Source organism: Schistocerca nitens, chromosome 2, assembly GCF_023898315.1.
Source record: "Schistocerca nitens isolate TAMUIC-IGC-003100 chromosome 2, iqSchNite1.1, whole genome shotgun sequence".
Lineage (NCBI taxonomy): Eukaryota > Metazoa > Arthropoda > Insecta > Orthoptera > Acrididae > Schistocerca > Schistocerca nitens.
Window position 1 is genome coordinate 598,270,448 of NC_064615.1, and position 20,061 is coordinate 598,290,508.

Genomic DNA, 20,061 nt, shown 5'->3' on the forward strand with positions numbered 1-20,061 from the left:
GAATCAGAACTAGAACACAGTCCATTGGCTAATACCCCTGCTAGCATAGCAATGTCAGCAGAGGACCAACTTCATCGCAGCTGCCTGGCCAGCCTACAGGCAGTTATGCCACAAGTCAGAGATCACCCCTGCTCCAGACTTTGGAAGTGATCCAGAAACATGGCTCTTTCACAGTCATGAGCACTGGAAATGAGAATTTAAACCCTCAAGTCGAGCTCAGCATCATCTGATGTCGCACAGCCTTTGCTAGTCATCACTGAATCCATGATGCTGTCTCCACCAGGCTAAGAGCCAACTACGTCTCTCTGAGTGCCTGACCCTGGCTCTGTCTCACTGCTGCACTGGCATCCAGCCTCCTGCCCCCACCATCAGGCAGTAGTATCACAGTTGCCCACTATCCTCCACAGGAAATGCCTGCATTGGCATATATCTGCCAGCACACTGGGGTCCAAGGATCATCTCCCGCCATCCGCAGTCTGTCTGTTTCAGATGTGCTAAAAGTGTGTCCCCGGATCGAGCTAGTGAATAAAGCATTATATCAATTGATTGGCTACATTCATCACCCGTTCCTCCGCCCACTTAGCAGAATGTCACTTGCCCATACCTTCCAACAACACATCATTACAATACATACAGCAATAGAGGAAATGATAAACAATATTCTTAAAAGTGTTACATGTGAACAGTCTTGCTCTCAAATTTAAAAAAAAACACAATCAATTATGGACATATACAGATACTACAACACTGGTAAGTGTAACACGTGGTGAGGAAGTGATAAATAGGATGGAAATTACAAAATTCTTAGGTGTCCATACTGAAGAGAATTTAAACCGAAAAAAGCACATTTTGGAACTCCTGAAAAAAGGTAGTTCACCCATATATGCATTTAGAATCATTGGAAATCTTGGAGAGAGACAAATTAGTAAGTTGACGTATTTTGCATGTTTTCATTTAATAGTGTCAAACAGAATAACGTTGTGGGGTAACTTATCTTTCAAAAAGAAAGTCTTCATTGCTCAATGCGATCCTCTTGTAGATGTCTTGTTTAAGGAGTTAGGCGTTCTGACTAATACTTCACAGTAAATTTATTCCCTCATGAAGTTTGTTGTAAGTAATTCACTGCAGTTCAAAGGGAACAATGATATAAATAATTACATTGCATGGTATTAAGGTTGCCTTCAGAGGTCTTCAAAGTGCTGCACTGAAATGTTTCATCACATACAGAGCGATATAAAATTTCTGAAAAACAGCAAAGTAAAATTCGAAAACATACCGAAAAAGTTTCTCCTTTGACAAATCCTTCTATTCCATGGAAGGATTTCTATTATTGAAATGTTAAAAGTTGATGGGCAGTAATTACTAACTCACATCTCTAAGATTTAAGAAAACTGATTTGAATACATGCAAAATCACTCGTTCTACATCTTTATTATACATTGTGTAAATGATCCACAGAACATGAAACTATCAAACTATCTAACTAATATACATTAGTCAAACAAGAAAAGAAACAAAGACTATGCTGTGACCTTACTATTTACCATCCAATATAGAATGCAGCAGACATTTGCCGGGAGAACAGGCTTTATACAGAATGAATTAAGCTACATTATGGGCAAGGACAATGGCACATAATGTCTCACCACACAGCGTGGACTGCGCAACTGCAGCAACATTTATGCAAAAAAGGAGACATTTCACTGTTGGTACGGCGGAGTGTGCAGATAGGCAGTTGCATGGTCGATCTTCACTGTGTATTCAAGCAAAGTGTGCAGTGTGGTGCTTTGTTTGGTAACTAATAAATTACAGTCAGAAAAATAGATTACTTCTTTGCCTAGTGGAAGGCCACATGTTACCCATAGAAGGTGAGACTTCTCACAAATTTAGACATCTCTAAGCATATGGTGCCTAACTCATCTACCTTCTCTCATGAAATGTGTATTGAATGGGTGATTAACAACTGACAACAGTTAGGGGAGCAAGTAGCTGTCATGAAATAGACGAGGTGAAATTTGAGAAAAGGAAAATGGCACAGTCTGTAAAATCGTTGTTCTGTGTGTGTACAGTGGAGTTCAGTGGGTATACAGAAAAGTCTTCCTTTTGCCTGTGGAAGCAGAGAGTGAGGAGGTCGTTATAACAATAAGAAGGAAAAATATCCTCCCTGGGATGACAATCATAAGCAACTGCTGGAAGTCATGTGACAGTCTAGGTACTGCACCATAGTGCGAGCTGCATTAATCTAACAGATCGTTCTGTTCGCACACAGAACATGGAGAGGATGAGTTCAGGGTTGTATTAATAATATTACGTCTTCAGTTATAATTATTTCCTAATTATTGTCCAATGTTTTTCGGAGGTACAGTTCCATTTTCAAGGACTGCATAGAAATGGTATGTATTACATCTACTTCGGTTTTTCGCTTAGCAGTAACAGAACGACACAATTGATAGATGTAAGTAGAAAACTGTCTCAGGGTAGATTAATAAGAGTGGAAAAATGTCAAAAGTAGAATACTGTAACATATTACCTGCGTTTGGCCACAGGAAAGGAAAATGGCATTTGTGAAAAAGTTTCATATTTGCACTTAAATACTGAACGATTTAACATGTTTATGACAGTCTTAAATAACTCAAACGATGCATGCTTAACCCATGTAACAGTGATGTGATGGGATAATGAATTCTCTGTTATTTCCATTTATATAAATTGATGAACTCCCCAATTAACCATAGCCCTTGCCATCAGTGGAATGGTTTGCATGCCTCGACAATACAGACAGCCCTACCACACATGCAACCACATTTGAGGTGGATCTTTGAGAGGCCAAGCAAATGTGTGGTTCCTGAAGAGGGACAGCTGCCTTTTCAGTAGTTTCAAGGGCAGCAGACTGGATGATTGACTGATCTTGCCTTGTAACATCAATAAAAATGGCCTTGCTATGCTGGTATTGCAGACAGTTGAAAGCAAGGGGAAACTAGAGCCAGAATTTTTCCCAAAGGCATGCAGCTCTACCGTGTGGTTAAATGATAATGATGTTCTCTTAGATAAAATATTCTGGAGGTAAAATAGCCCCCCATTTGGGTCTCCGGGCTATGACTGTCCAGGGAGATGTCGTCATCAGTAGAAACAAAACTAGTGCTCTATGGACTGGGGCATGCTACGTTAGGTCCCTTCATCAGGGTTAGAAAATTTAAAAACGGAAACAGGCTGAAGTTAGATATAGTGCGAATATGTGAAGCTGGGTGTCAGGACATCTGGTCATGTGAATACAGTGTTATAAACACAAAATAAAATAGTGGAAATGCGGGAGTGGATTTAATAAGAAAATAGAAATGCGGTTTAGCTACTATGAACAGCTCAGCGAACGTATTATTGTAGCCAATATAGAAGTAAGGCCCACACCTACCCCAATATTACAAGTTTATATGCCAACCAACCCTGCAGATGATGAAGAAACCAAAGAAATGTGTGATGATATAAAAGAAATTATTCAGATAGTTAAGGGATGGCGAACTGGAATTCGATAGCAGGAAAAGGAAGATAAGGAAAGTTAGTAGTTGGATATGGACTGGAAGAAAGGAATGAAAGAGAAAGCCACATGGTAGAATTTTGCACTGAGCATAATTTAATCATTGGTAACATTTGGCTTAAGAATCACAAAAGAAGGCTGTATATATGGAAGAGACCTGGGGATACCAGAAGGTTTCAGACTGATTATATTAAGACAGAGATTTCGGAACCATTTGTAGGGGTAGATGTGACTCTGACCACAATCTACTGGTTATTAACTGTAGATTAAACCTAAGGAAATTTAAAAAGTTAGGAAATGTAGGCTTGCGACCTGGATAAGTTGAAAGAACCAGAGGTTGTTCGGAGTTTCAGTGGGACTGTTAGGCAATGGTTGACTAGGGAAGATAAAGGAATACAGCAGAAAACGAATGGGTAGCTTTAAGAGGTGAAATAGTGAAGGCAGCAGAGAATCACATAGGTGAAAAGAAAAGGCCAAGTAGAAATCCTTGGGTAACACAGTAGATATTACATTTCACTGATGAAAGTAGAAAATATAAAAATGCAGCAAATGAAACAGGCGAAATGAAATATAAACGTCTAAAAAATGAGACCAACAGGAAGTGCAAATTGGCTAAGCAGGAACTGCTAGAGAACAAATGTAAGAATTTAGACGCATAACTAACTGGGGGGGGGGGGGGGGGAATATATGTCACCTACAGGAAAATCAAAGAGACTTTTGGAGAAAAGAGAAACAGCTCTATGAATATCAAGAGTTCAGATAGAAAACCAACGCTAATCAAAGAAGGGAAAGCTAAAAGGTGAGAGGAGTGTATACAGGGTGTGTATGAGGGGGATGAACTTTAAGGCAGTGTTATAGTAGATGAAGTTGAGATGGGAGGTATGATACAGAGAGAAGAATTTGACAGAGCCTTCAAGGACCTAAGTAGAAACAAGGCCTCAGGAGTAGACGACTTTCCATCAGAACTACTGATAGCTTTGGGACAGCTAGCTGTGATAATACTCTTCCGTCTTGTATGTGAGATGTATGAGGCCAGTGAAATACCTTCAGACTTGAGGGAGAATGTAATAATTTCAATTGCAAGGAAAACAGGTGGTGACAGTTGGAAATATTACTGTGTAAAGGTGTACGGGTTGCACACAGCTGTATGGAATGTAGCACACACTCGCCAGCCAACCTGTCTGGAATGCTATCAATTTGCTTGGTCAGTACAGGTGCGTCCAGCCACAGTGCGACACAGGGAGTAAGCAGTATTCGGACAAGGCCATTTCTGTCCCAAAGTAACGTTCTCGAAGATGGCGGCAATGATGTCATCCAAGATGGCAGCTGTGACCTCATTCAAGATGGCGGATTTTGGCAGGAAGGTAGCTCACTTGGCCTACCTACACTAAACTAAGTCAACCGACCGCCACCTCTTCCTAAGAACTGGTGCCAAGTTTGAATTTGGGCAGTAAACAAAGGTCACTTGGGATTTCACTGCTAAGGTAAGAAAATGGCCCGAAAGAAAGGACACTTGTACTAATCTCAGTCGCCCGACCGCCACCTCCTCCTAAGATTCATGGGAAAAAAGCACATGGAGATAATTTATTATTTAACCAATTTCATGCAAATGTGCTCACCACGAGGTCCAGAGCCCAACTGCCTTAGTACACATTGCCACCAGCAGAGGGCACTCTCATCTGTGATGTAATCCAAGAGGGCGGCACCTGATGTGTTTACGACGAGGTCCAGAGTCCAACTGACTTAGTACATTCCATCGCCGCCAGAGGGCGGTACCATGATGTCAGGTGATGATGCAAATACCGTATTCCAAGATGGAGGCATCCAGTGTGTTTACCACGAGATCTGGATTCCAACTGACTTAGTACATATCGCCACCACCAGAGGGCGCTACCGTGATATCAGGTGATGACACAAGTACCATTATCCAAGATGGAGGTATACGTGTTCACCACGAGGCCTAGTACATATTGATACCACCAGAGAGTGCTACTGTGGACTTGGAATGAATTTTCGCGAATGCCACACCCATCTGGACTTGGAAGGAAATAGTTAAAGTCTCCACCACGGCCCTCAACCGACCGCCACGTCCCCTTATCGACCAATGTTGTCGGGCTGGCCTACACTAACATGTACTAAAGTGTACTAACGTACACAGCACATGACGTCATCCAAGATGGTGGGAAAACGACTCTGCCTATCATGGACGTAAGTCTTTATTATTTTTCAAGCAATGTGTCGACCACGAGATCTAGACTCCAACTGACCTAGTACACATTACTCCCACCAGAGGGTATTGTCATCCCTCCTGTGACCAAATCCCAGATTCTGGCCTGTAGGGGGAAAATGGCGGGAAAATGACTCAGCCTGCGCTGAGCTGCTGTATAGAGTAAGGAAGGAGTGCACTCTATTTATTTTGAAACAATTTATTTAGTGAATGAGTATATTTATCACACTGACACAAAACACTAGCCCTGACGTGCTTGGGGTCACAATACACAGTCTGCAGACACACAAACAACTCCTAGTTTTACGAAATAATTTCAGTACAGACCTGTAATCTGTTCCTAAATAATGCAGTACACGGAAGTGCAGACACGAAATCAACTCTTAAACTGTCCAAATAACGCATAGCACAGCCTACAGGCCTGCTCGCAAAATAATGCAACAGACACGCATTCAACGAGCGCCACAGCCCCCGCGAAGTGACGCAGCCGTCAATTGTCAAAGCAAACACAGACATCCGTTCAGGATCGCATGCACCGTCACAGCAACGACCCACCGCCGGACGCAGGGGAAAGTTGTCTCTGTCTCCGAGTATACAGTCACGGTTATACCGACGTCACAGAACTCCAAGGCGCATTCACGTCTGTCTCATACTCGAGACGCCTCAAGGCATCACTTGTCTTACCAGTGATGACAGAATAGCACAGGCTGCTTTCCCCTTAGCGTTTGTAATGGACCATGTGTGACGCGTTCCGCCGTGCGTACCCGCCCCAACGTTGCTCACATTTCGCCTCACCACGAAATGTCCGTGTGGCTACTCGCCATCTAAAATGTTCTCAATGTTATTCTTACGTCACATGGCTTTATAAAAGAACAGAGAGGTCGACCTCTCGGGAATTGTACAGTGTCCCATAAATCCTTAACGCTCGCTTTCTTGATGTCTCAGCTTGTATGCACGAAAATTCTTACCCTAACAGAAACTGTTTACGAAACTAAGCCGAATGGAGTCTTCCTTGCGGACCTAACGTGCTACACTTCTGCTCTCAACATACGCAAATGGTCTCACTGCTATGTAGAGGCTCCTATATCCCAGCCCAAAGGATGTGAATGAATCGAGCATTAAGATTGGCGCTTATGGAATTTGCCCATCGAATTACTGATGCCGCCGGTATCAAAGCACTGTCTGCCTTTTGTTTCTTGGACTTTCAGCGGTAAAATTATTTTGCACAGATCGCTAAAGTGCATTGACAGTTAAACCCATAAAGTTGTCTATAGATCATCAAATGCATACCAGACTCACAAGGATACTGAAAGCCAGGAACATATCTACCAGTGTAACTACACTTAAATATCACGATTGCTGCTACAGTCTGACGTCGATAAGTCTACAGTTAATGTCTACTCTTGACAGCGGTGCTTCTGGAACCAATTTCATTATCTATAGCGCACGTAATTTTCCACATAAAAAATCTCTCGCTGTTATCCATGTGCTGAATCTATATGTCCCTCATGATAGAACACACAGTCATCCTCTCTAGTCATGCCACGACATAAACCATACTAGCTTTACAATGCAATATACACACGTTTTACACAAGATAAGCCACAGTTTTACAATACAATATATACACATTTTACACAAACAGTGCAGTTATCTTTTATATCTGTACAGCACCTGAAAAAATTATGGTATGCCTGCACTCACACAGGCTATGTGTCACCATGCTCTCCAGTCCTAGGAAAGCACTGTCAGCCTTTTCTTTCTTTCTACAGACATGACATTCAGCGCCATACAAAATCATACCTTTTACATCAGAGCACCCTCAGCGAACCGAAGTCGCTCCCAGAACTCTTCTACAAATTCGATATCGTTTCCTCTCAGCACAAACGCGTTACTCTTTCTGCTCCTTGCTTGCTGGTTTTCTACAGACATCTTCAGACTCGGGGGTTAGAAGAACACACGTATTCTCGCCATAATATTATACCATTTTCGCGGTACTTCTCGATATCAAGCAGTTGGCGGCATCCTACCGATCGCTAGAGCAACATAATTCCCAAGATATAGACGAAATTATTTATCTATAAACTCCAAACTTTAGCGAGGTGCAGCGTGCTGTAAACCATTGAGTAGCTAGAAACAAATAGAGGAAACTGATATTTCCACTCTCGAATACTGAAGTAGGTGATGTAACATATTCCAAATCACCCGTATAATTTACAAGCCAACTAAGCTCTTTCCGATGTTTAGAGAACAGGCAAATGTGTCTTCCACACACCACAATCGATCTTCTCTCAGCTAAATAAAGGCACGAAATGTGCAGAAGCAGTCAACTGAACAATTTACATGGGAGGGAATAACGGTTCAGCGCTAACGCACAATCAAATTTCCCCTTGATCACAAAAGCCGCCCAACACATACTAAGTATTAGTTCGCTATTTGGTCGTCTAGACGAGGGCAAAGTTAACTTAGATACATTCCTACACTCCAACAGGCCTCTGCATTCGGACAGCTGCTGCCGTTAACAGGAAACGTGAATCTTTCCCACTACAGGCCATGCATACACGGAATTATTCCAGAAAACCGGTCACATATATCTTCTATCATTATACTTTCAATTAAATGTTAGGATCGCGGTCTCAACTGAACGGCATTCGACAATGAGCGAAGTATCGGAAATACACCCTGCTGTCGGCAGTGGCTCTGGAAATAGAAATATCACTACCTTTGTTATGACTTGACATATTCTTCCCTTTGCTATCACAGTATTTCAAGTCAAATCCATATCTCCTTACGACTGGACATAGTCATTTCCGTTCCACAAACACATACTGTATAAACCTGATGCTCAAATGCGAACATATCACGCACCCACCACTACTACTAAGTATAATACTTCGTCAATAAATGATTGCCTACGATACGAAATAATACTGACCAAAAATCAACGACGGCTGGGCATGCCTCTTGTGTTTTTCGTGCAAGTGCTACCACTGTGTCTTAGAAACAGAGACGTAATTGGCCAGATGTTAAGGAAAAACCCGATCGCAGCAACTACTGTATATTACTCTCACAAGCGATCTTCGTTGTACAGGTGCACACAAGCATCCAGGTTAAGGGGACCACACTGTGGTTCAGGTCGAAAAAAATCGATTTTCGGTTTTCATCATATTTCGATATATTAGGTTTTATTTAAGTACTCTGAAAAGGATTTTGCTGAAAATTTTTTTTTTCGAGCATTTTCCTTCCACATGATTTTATGTGCCACGCCCACTTTTCTGTCACCCACTTTTCTGCATATATTTTAGATCTTTATATCCCCTACGTTGCACATTAGGGGCTTTTTTTTTTTTACTCCCGTGTGTGTTGGCTGTCCTTGGAATGCAATGTTCGCTATTCTTTTGTTTCTGCTGTTTGTAAACAACATGCCTTCAAACATGCGGTTAGTTTTGTTCAAGTGTGATTGTGAGCAGTTGTTATACTTACATTTGCAGTGCTTGTTTACATGTGTTTTGTTGTCTTTATTGAAGATGACGAAACGTAAAGGCATTTTCAAGAAACGACAATTTAGAGAAAACAAGTATAGAAAGCTTTCTGTACAAGAGGTTATGTCACCTGGTAACGACGTTTCTAATCGTAATTCTTCAACAAGTGCATCATCAAAGAAGCTCTCACCATTTCAAGAGAGTTACAACGAATTTACTGTAAGTGACAAGGGTTGCAGTAACATTATTATAAATTTGAGAATATTACCAGATGTAGTTTCTAAATTTGTACAATATAGACAGTGTGGTGAGTCACAGAGTGTGAAAATTTGTGAAAGTGCCAGGGAGAAAAGGCTTAGCAATTGCTTTGGGTTTAATTTGCACTAAATGCTCAGTTATGATTTCATTTATGAGTTCTTCAAAACCAGATGCAAGTGGCCCTTATGAAATCAATACTAGATCAGTTTATGCCTTACGATCCATTGGCAAGGGCATGGCTGCAGGGAGAACATTTTGTTCAGTGATGAACTTACATCAACCACCAGATAAATTTGAAAAACTGACTGCAATATTAGAGAAAGCTGTATGTGAGGTCATTGAGGAAAGCATGAAATTGGCTGCTAGGGGAGCAGTGGAAGAAAATGATGAATCTTCGGATATTGCAGTTGCACTTGATGGAAATTGGCAGAAAAGTGGACATACTTATCTGAATGGAGTAGTGACTGCCACAAGTGTAGACATCGGTAAAGTGTTAGATGTGGAGATAATGTCTAAATATTGCAAATGTTGTAAAGTCAATGAACATAAAGAACACAACTGTGTGGCTAATTTTAGAGGAACAAGTGGTGGTATGGAAGTTCATGGATGACAACAAATATTTCATCACTCCAAAGAAACAAGAGGTATACGGTACACCAAATATCTGGGAGATGGTAACAGGGAGGCATACAACAATGTGGTGAACTCTAAGCCATATGGAGATGCCATTATTAGCACAATAGAATGTGTAGGCCACGTTTGGGAATAAGGCTGAGAAAACTAACTGTTGATATGAGAGGAAAAAAATTAGAAGATGGAAAATTGTTGACTGAATGGGGTCGGTTAACTAAAACTGAAATAGAAAACTTGCAGGTATACTATGGGCAGGCAATTAGAAGATATAAAGAAAATCTGGAGGCAATGAAGAGAGATGTATGGGCCATATTCTTCCATAAGTCCTCTACTGATGGTAAGCCATGTCATGAATTGTGCCCATCAGGAGAAAATTTGTGGTGCAAATACAATAGGGCTCAGGCACCTGGAGAATCTTATTCTCACTAACATTCTCTTCCTGCTGCTGTTATTACAGCAATTAAACCTATTGTCAGAGACTTGGCTCATCTTGACCTTCTAAGGAAATGTCTGCTTGGGCAGACACAGAACCTAAATGAATGTTTCAACAGCATAATTTGGAACCGCCTTCCTAAAACTGTGTTTGTAGCCATGCATACAATGAAACTAAGAGTTCATGATGCTGTTAATACATGCAATTGTGGTAATATTGGAAAGTGTTGGGTACGGAAAAAGTTGGAATTAATCGTGGTGAAAATATGATCACTGGGCTGCAACACTGTGATAAAATGAGGATAGCCGATGCAGACAGGACTATGTCTAATATGGCCAAGAAAGCAAGACAGACATCCAGGAAGATGAAAAAGAAGCTGGAAGACATACTAGAGGCCAAAGAAGGGCCATCATATGCACCAGGACAGTTTTAATTAACTGTAAGTAACAAATTTCAAAAGTTTTTTCTTTAAAGTCAATTTCCCACAAACTAAAATTTTCAGTACATATATCCCATTATATCAGAAAATACCATAGATAAAAGAATGAAATTTTCAGAGACTCTGCATAGTATAAAAAGCCACCTCTGGTACTACATTCATTAATATTCCCCCATTAGGAAGTTCACAAAAAAATTTTTATGCAGAAAAAAACTTTATATTTTTTGTTATTAAATTTACAATAGTATTTCTTAAAAACTATAAAATGGATATAGTAGATGGAGCTTTCCGAGGCCTCACCCATCTCGAGATGCGTCCATGTCGAGGAGCTTAGCCCTCCTTATCGATGTATAGTAACAGATTTCAAAGTGCCATGATGTAATAGCAGACAGTTAAGAAGAACAAGAAAGGAATGATTTTTATAGGCGATGGAGTTCCAACGGCTGGAGTTCGACGCATTTTCATATAAATCAACCAAGCTATCAACTCTAAAGTATTGTCCTAGGGTCTAGGCTCGGTACATGGAAGGTATTGGTAAGAGAGAACATAAACACACGCACTCCTAAGGCTACAACGTTCTGCACATAAAACGGGCCTAAAATGTTAGATCACCTGCGTTTCCGACCTATCAGACGTATCGAATGTAGCGTTGTTAATATTCCCTTGTGAGAAATACATTTCAAGTGCATGACATACATCCTCCTTCCCAGTTTCTCTACGAAAAACTATGTTATCGAACCGTAAAACACTTGCTCTGCGCGATACGAGCACGATATAGCTTTCTGGAGACGTAAAATGTCCGTCCACTGTTCACATCCGAATACCATTCAGAAATTATACAATGCCTTCATCAGACCTATATAAAATGATCGTTTGTAGCGGGGCATACATCCTACAAGGAAACAAATAAACGCATAGCAGCAGCGTCCGACATGTGAAAATTACAAATAATTCCATCACTAACTCTGTCAACAGCACATCTGTTGGGCAAATGTGTACACGGGGATTGCAACGTCGCACAAGCTCCTATCGCTAACTTATTTATGACGCTGAAGTCTCGATTTTACACCGAAGATGCGATAGGGGGGATGGAATACATCACATCAATCAAAATTCCTTTAGAGGAATGTGTCAAGTTTCATCACACATGAGATGGAAGTCCTCTGATGACCGACAGGCTTACCGTTAAAGATCGCAAGTAGACCGTGCTTTAAGCCGCATACAGAACACGTGGCTTTATACGAGTAGAACGCAGGCTATGTCATGCTCCTGATGCATCCGGACAGAACACTCGAAAAAAATTGACCTCCAGCAACTTCTCCTTCTCCAAAATGAGTCAACCATTAAATCGTACATCGTTACAGCTCTATCTCAATCGATCACCCCGTCCACTCTCTGTTATCCTTTAACGCAGATGCAAATAAGTTTAGAGGTGAATGGTTCTTTGTCCTCCTGAAAAGCATCAGATACAATAGTCAAATCGCGTATATCACTGATACCTCAACATACATACAGTATAATACTGCCTCGACGGAAAAAAATTGACTACCTCCCTGATTCCCTTCGTTTCGATGTCAACGATTTCCCAGATTCCTCCTGTTGCCGCATACTTGCTCCCATGTACAAATTGTTCCAGGAGATACTCAAGTACTTCCTCAATTTCACAGCATTTCGGTGTATATTTCGTCAGTTTATACCTATTGCCTCGTAATTTTTCGTAATTCTATCGGTTTTAGGTCACATCTGCCCATGAGATCACGACATAATATCTCGTTCTGTGTTTTAAAATTGCCTGTAAATGTAGCACAGCTGCCAACACCTAGCCCAAATGCACTGATCGGGAGGCGAATATAACACTGTACTCGACTGACTCCAGTCACCTCCACATTCGGAGAGCGTTTTCCCTGTTTTCTGTATGTCTGTGTATATGCACGCCTCGCGGAAGGCTCCTTTCGTTCGAATGCCATTCATGTAAATTGTGTAAAGTCATTTCTGGGTAGATTTCCTGTAGTATCGCAAGACGACGAGGACCGACCGAAAGGCAGACCTGCTGTACTCAAACCCAAGAAGTGAGAATCGCGAGGTCACAGTCCATACTTCGAGGCCGAGGCAGGGCCACGTTCCGAGCGATCCTGTTCCAGACACCCCTACAATTTGCGTAAACGTGTGTGGAGTGTGAGAGTGCAATGCATGTATTTAATTCAGTCATGTGCTTATGTGAATGTGTTGTGAAGACTTAGTATTCAAGCTATCACATGAGTACACAAGTGAAGCTAAACCTTTTATTCCACTAGTTACCACAAGAAACTCATTTATTTTATGTTCATTGTTAACTCGAGTATTTAGAACTAATTAACCATGTTCATTTTTATTCTAATGTTTGCTAAGATAGCGTATTCTACTAATGCTGTAGCAATTGTACCACAGAGTATAGGTGTTTTGTTTGAACCTCGATCAGACATGGTAGTTTCAACAACTAATGCAAAACTTGTCCTCAAGTACAATCTGAGTGAAATACAGCAACAGTTCAATTCTGTAAAGAAGCAAATTGATCTAATTCGTTCTGTCAAGGGTAATGATACAATTTTGGAAATGGGTACATCTTGCTATAATAACTGGATTACAGCCAAAATGCAGGTAGAGTCGACATTTGCTAATTATGAACAAGAGATTTACTGCTTTTTAAAGCTTTTGCCACACAAAATTTTAAACAGGTGTAAACATGCCTGGTTTGATTTTGGTACTTTAACTAGTCGAGATCTACTGGAAGTTAAAGGCAAAATATTAGCTCTTGAACAGCAGTCTGGTACGGATTCAACTAACCTCCATAATGAAATTATCATGTTAAAGAATGTGCAAAGAACCATTACTAACCGCACAGTTTTCCTTGAACAGATTGTACAGCAATTTATCTCACATTTCCACGTAATTCGTAATGAAACGAAAGCAAATATCCAATAACTTATTCCAAGGATTAAATGATGTGAGTGTACACTTAGATTTAAACACTCTTTTGTTAAGGATTACTGATAGTCTATCAAATGCTAGAATTTATGCCCTTAACTTAAGTACAGCCTTAGAAAGTAGTTCAAATGACTGTTTGAGCACTGTACTACTACATCCAGAACAATTTTTACAGATCCGAGTTGAGCGAAAACTAGATGCAATCTATACTATGATTTACCCTGTTAACTCTTATAGTTTATACTATTACTATAAATTAACCACCACACACTCTTTAAAGATTGAAGATGAATTAACTGCTATTGTTTCTATACCCTCTGCTAGATCACAGCATAATTTTGAAATGTATAAGATTTATACTTGAGCTGTGAAATGGAGACAGGCAGGTATTCATGTAAAGTACGTACTGAATATCTACTGACCAGCAAGGATCAAAGACATTTTGTGTCCCTAAATGAAAATGATTTGCATATGTGCAAACGTAGTCATAAGTTAATTTGCCCTGAATCGGCAGTATTCTTGGATAGTAGAGTGTACAGCTGTGAGAAAGAATTGTTTATGAATCATCCCCCAAGAAATGATTGCCCTAGAACTTTAACGGATATTTATCATCCATTTCTTAAACGATGTTCTGAAGGTATAATTTCTCATTTAACTCTACCCTTGACGTCACATTTACATGTAAAAATTATGATACATCTGAGCTACCCTTTACACTCAAATTGAATAACAGTGGATTAATCTTGAATGCCACACATTGTGATTTATCATGTGAACTATTTGATATGCCTAGTGTATTGCCAACTACATTTCATGCAACTGGACATTTGCCATTAACGAGAATATTATCTGTTTATTACAATGATTCAACATATTAACATGTGGAAAATTCCTTATCAAGTTTTTCTGAAGATAATAATTTAATTAAGGAGATACATGAAAATTTAATTCCTTCCAATAATGAGTTAAACTTCATTGAAGCAGCAAATAGAATTAAGTCCTTCGATTCATCCAGTAATGTTAATGCATACTTGATTGTCAGTATTGTATTTTAATTGCTTTTATTAATTTGTCATGTATGAAATTGTCATCCTGAAGGCACACTTCTCTGTACTGAATGTTACTGTGTCTCCAAATGAAATACACGTTGCAATGCCTTCTGATGCCACAAATAGCGGAAATAGATTCATAACCCCCAGGAGGTCGTTTTGATCCCCCTATGGTTACTCTTTTTCTCTGGGGAGAGTGATGTAAGGGTCTACGGGTTGCACGCAGCTGTACAGTACATAACACGCACTCGCCAGCCGATCTGTCTGGAATGCTGTCAATCTGCTTGGTCAGTACACGTGCGTCCGGCTGCAGTGCAACGCTGGAAGTAAGCCACTGGCTGGCATCCGCAGCGTGCCGTATTAACTAGCGCGGCCTCGGACGCGAATATGTCTCTTTTCTTAGCTCACTCACTATGAAGCCTTTCGATACGACCGTAATTAGGATGTCAGACACAGTGATGATGGCTGCATGTAGTGTGCGTGTTTTATGATCACCCTTTGTTAATAAAATTGTTTAAACTTACTTCTCAGTGTTCGCATATTGCCGTACCTCAAGGACCCACCACTTACCAATCCTCACAAATATTTTGTCTAATTATCATCTGGGACAACAACACAAACAATTTCGTTATAAGTGAACTATCAGTTAAGTCGTGGTTGCAAAATGTTTATACTAATTCTCAAAAAAAGAACTGGTAGAAATCAGCCTTGAGGAAGATCAGTTTGGATTCTGGAGAAATGCAGGAATACACAAGGCAATACTGATCCTACGACATATCCTAAAAAAAGGGTTAAGGAAAGAGAAACCTACATTTATAGCATTTGTAGACTTAGAGAAAGAGTTTGACAATGTTGATTGGAACAATCTTTGAAATTCTGAAGGCAGCAGACGTCAAATACAGGGAGCAGAAGGGTATTTACAACTTGTACAGAAACCAGATAGCAGTTATAAGAGTTGAGGAGCAGAAAAGGAAAGCGTTGGTTGAGAAGGGAGTGAGACATAGTTGTAGTGTATCCCTAATGTTATTCAATCTGTACACTGAACGAGATGTAAAGGACACTAAAGAAAGCTTTTGAGCAGGAATCAAATTTGAGGGAGACGAAATAAAACCTTTGAGGCTTTCCAGTGACATCGTGATACTGTCAGAGACAGCAAAGGACTTGGAAGAACAGTTGAACGAAATGGGAAGTGTCTTGGAAAGAGGATGTAAGATGAACATCAACAAAAGGAGAGAGGATATAAAATGTAGACTGGCAATGGGAAGAAAACCGTTTCTGAAGAAGAGAAATTTGTTGCCATAGAATACAGGCTCAAGTATTAAGAAGTCTTTTCTGAAGGAATCTGTCTGGAGTGTAGATATGTATGAAAGTGAAAAATGAACGATAAACAGTTTAGACAAATAGAGAATAGAAGGTTTTGAAATGTGTTGTTCTCTATTCTACCTGGCTAATAAAAATATACATTGTTTAGCGACCTTAATTTTTATTGTATTTTCCAGTTCCCTCACATTTACCAAATGAATGGATTTATAGGGACACATAATAAATGCATATACTTTATAATGAACAACCACAAGATATACATCTGTAGATATTAATGAGCTAAAGACAACAGGAAGCATCAAAGACACGCTGCACTTATCACATATCGATTGGTCGATATCATTCCCATGTAGCCCTCCCTAAAAAGCAGAGCGCCAAAGACGAGAGAGAATTTGAATTTGACCTTATAGCCACCTCATGTGTAGGCGGCTGGGTGTGGTGGACACGCAATTTCATTTGATGACATCTGATTCCCTAGAGTAGTGGTTGGGGGAGGTGCCATCGGTAGGAGATAGTGGGATAGGGCTGCGATGCACTGGTTTGTCTTTTGTTGTCTTGGTGCTGTCAGAAGTCAGTGGTAGTTGTTCTAGTATGATCTGACTGGTGCACAATGAAACCAGCTGACCAGGGCTGATACAGATATGGCGCACGGCATGGTTGTGTGCGTGGCAACACCCTGCGGCCTTAAGTGCCACTGTTTGTCTGTATATGCTGTTGAGTGCCCAGTACTGCTGTATTGTGGAGACATCCTAAACTGCTCTAATGTTTTGTGGGGTGCCTTTAGTATGCAGTCTGCTGCTATCAGGGTATTTTCTAACACGGTTTTCTCTTTAACTTGATAGTTTCATCCTTGATTGTTTCGTAATCCTATTCCATATTATGGAGGTTGTGTACCAAGTTGCGAAGTTCATCGTTTGAAACAGAAGTACCCTGTGGCTTGTATATGTTGTCGAATGACCCTTTACACCATGAATAGCGCGGCCATCGGCAGAACATATCAGTCAAGCGTTCTGTAAATCCATGGCCAAAGGTGCAGACAAGAAAAAATCAACACCCAAATGGGGCTGAGCAAAGTCATTTAACACGAATGACTACTTGCAACAATCGGCGAGACCGATTTCAAACACTAACGTCTTGGAATTGTTGAGTGGCATCAGGGCAGTGTGATGCCAGTAGCATACAGACGTCTGATCGTGTACCTACTAAAAAAAAAAAAAAACCACTAAGCCTGAAGAGTAGTCAGTGAGAACAGCTACTGTGATCTAGTGGAGTGTTGTATGTTGGAGGCGACTGTGTTGTACTGCAGATTACAGCACAATAATTACTTCTATGAGGCTTGTGAATCATAGAGCAGCGACAGGTGTTCTGTGGTAGGTATTTTTGGCGTTTGGGTGCGAATACTGTTTCTTGCACTTCGAAGTCTTAAACCTTCCAGACCCTCTGGCTACAATTTTTGGACATTAACTTCTACAGTCTCAGCTGTAACACAAGTATTTTTTTCCAGTGGAAACCTGAGGTACACATTTGTGAATGTTCAAACTTTTCACTATCCACACGTGCAGCCAACTGTTGGGCATCGCTATGAAAATATCAGCAAGTCAATGTAGCAGTGTGCAGCAGCTCATGACCACCAGAATCAAGCATGTAGTTCCACTGTATAATTTAATTCCACAGTTGTTGTTTTGCACAGTAATTATTGAATGATCATTTGACTATTCATTACAATGGAGAATATTTCGTAATTAGTTATTTTAGTCCTCAAAATGAAGCCAAGTGTACAAAGTATGTTTCGAAACTGGATACATATTTTTGTATTAACCTAGGATCTAAGATCATTTAAAAAATTACCTAAGAACATTAAGACATGAAGAAAAATTTTCCTTCCTCCAGAAAAAAATCCTGGTCTGAAAGTATTAAAACCAAAATATCTGTGCAGCCAGAAATTAATTGACCGAGGTCGCTTATTATTGCGAGACTGATGTGGAATGCCTTGTTGCGTATGTGGACCATGTGCTGCTGCAGTCCGTAGGTGCAATGTTTCTAACGGCTTAAACAGCTTCTCGATGGTTGCGCAAAGAGTTCGTAGTCCTCGTGAACGCTCGACAAACTTCAGGCGAAGGCGGCGTTGCAGCAAAGCAGCCGGTGCATGGGGGGATTGCTCTGGAATGGCTCGGCTGTCTTGGGTAGAAGCGAAAGCTGTCGTGGCGGCCACCGACGCGTGTGAGACGAGAAAGTTGCGCACTCTGTCAGCAACTACATCCATAATGACTAGTGGCTGATTTAAAAATTTTGCGCCCCTAGGCACACTATATAATAGGCATCCCCCCCCCCCACAAAAAAAAACGTTTTAAATAATAACTATTACCCGATTACTTCAGAATTGCTGTTTTGGGTGGGAGCGCTATGTGCTGTTTCAGTTCTCTGCTATTCTTTGTTCTGAAGGACACGTCAGCGGTCTAGTCGCTCTCAATCAAAATGTAATATAGTTCCTGAACAGTACTTGGTGTACGGCAGCGGCTAAAACGAACTTCAAGCTGCATTGTGTGAACACATTCTTCTGTCGAAAGACAACAGAAACGAACCCATGAAAATTAATTTTTCTTTCATGGCCTAAAACTTCAGCAGAGCGTATCGGAGACAATGGATTTGTGTTATACATTCACTTTTAATATGTTCTTTTACACGAAACCGTTGAAAATGAAAATAAAAAAGTTTTGTTACGATCTAAAAATTGAAGTGAACGTGTAATACATTAGAAATTAATACGTACTTTTACAGAGATGCGTTCAAAATTAAAATTAAACTGTCGTTTTACGATCTAATAACTTGAATGTGTAGCAGATAAAAAAACACGTTCGGTATTAATACGTGAATCTATAGGAAAGCGTAAGAAATGAAAATGATGTTGAGATTTCGGTGGACGAATTAATAACTAAATACAGACGAATAAACACAGAACTGGATTTGCTATTACATATTTTTACAGTCTAGTGTGGAAAAATAAAATTTGTTTTATATTCTAATAGTTAACGTGTAAAGCATTAGCGTCTTTGTAGCTAGATGCTGCATAATAAGTGTACACAATACCTTTAATCCACGTAAGGGCTGAACAATTTTGTACTGCAGCTACTGTTCTCACAATAGCTCTTTCTAATGGCATTAGCAAAGTTATTATGTGTTTATCGACAGAACTGAACTACGTTATTTATTAACACTTTTTCATCTGAGCGTGCTCTCCGATAACGTGTACTTCCGCGATAACTATACATTTCAGCAGACGCCAAGAATACGCATCAGTTGTAATATACTACAGTATCAGTATGACATGACTGTAGAGCGCCGAGCGGCCTGGGTCGTTCGGGTATTGTTTAATATTGTCGGGCGCCTTCGGTCACGTCTTCACGTAAACGAGGTTTAGTTCCCGTTCTGCTATCGGCAATTGTAAAACAAACAGGTAATACGTAGTTTGTAATTCCAATGAATGTGTTCTAAGTTATAACAAAAATCACATTATAAACATAAATTTTAAAAACTGATATGAGTAAATAAACAAATTCACCAGTCAGCAAAGTTTGCGTCTGGCTTTGACGGCAGAAAACTCGTTGATCATATCTTCATAGTTCAGATGGTTATCAATTTGGAGGTCGGCCTCGATATGAAGAATGGACAAGGCGTTCAGACAACGTAGAACGTAGGTCCTATTTCAGTCTTTTAAGAGTCG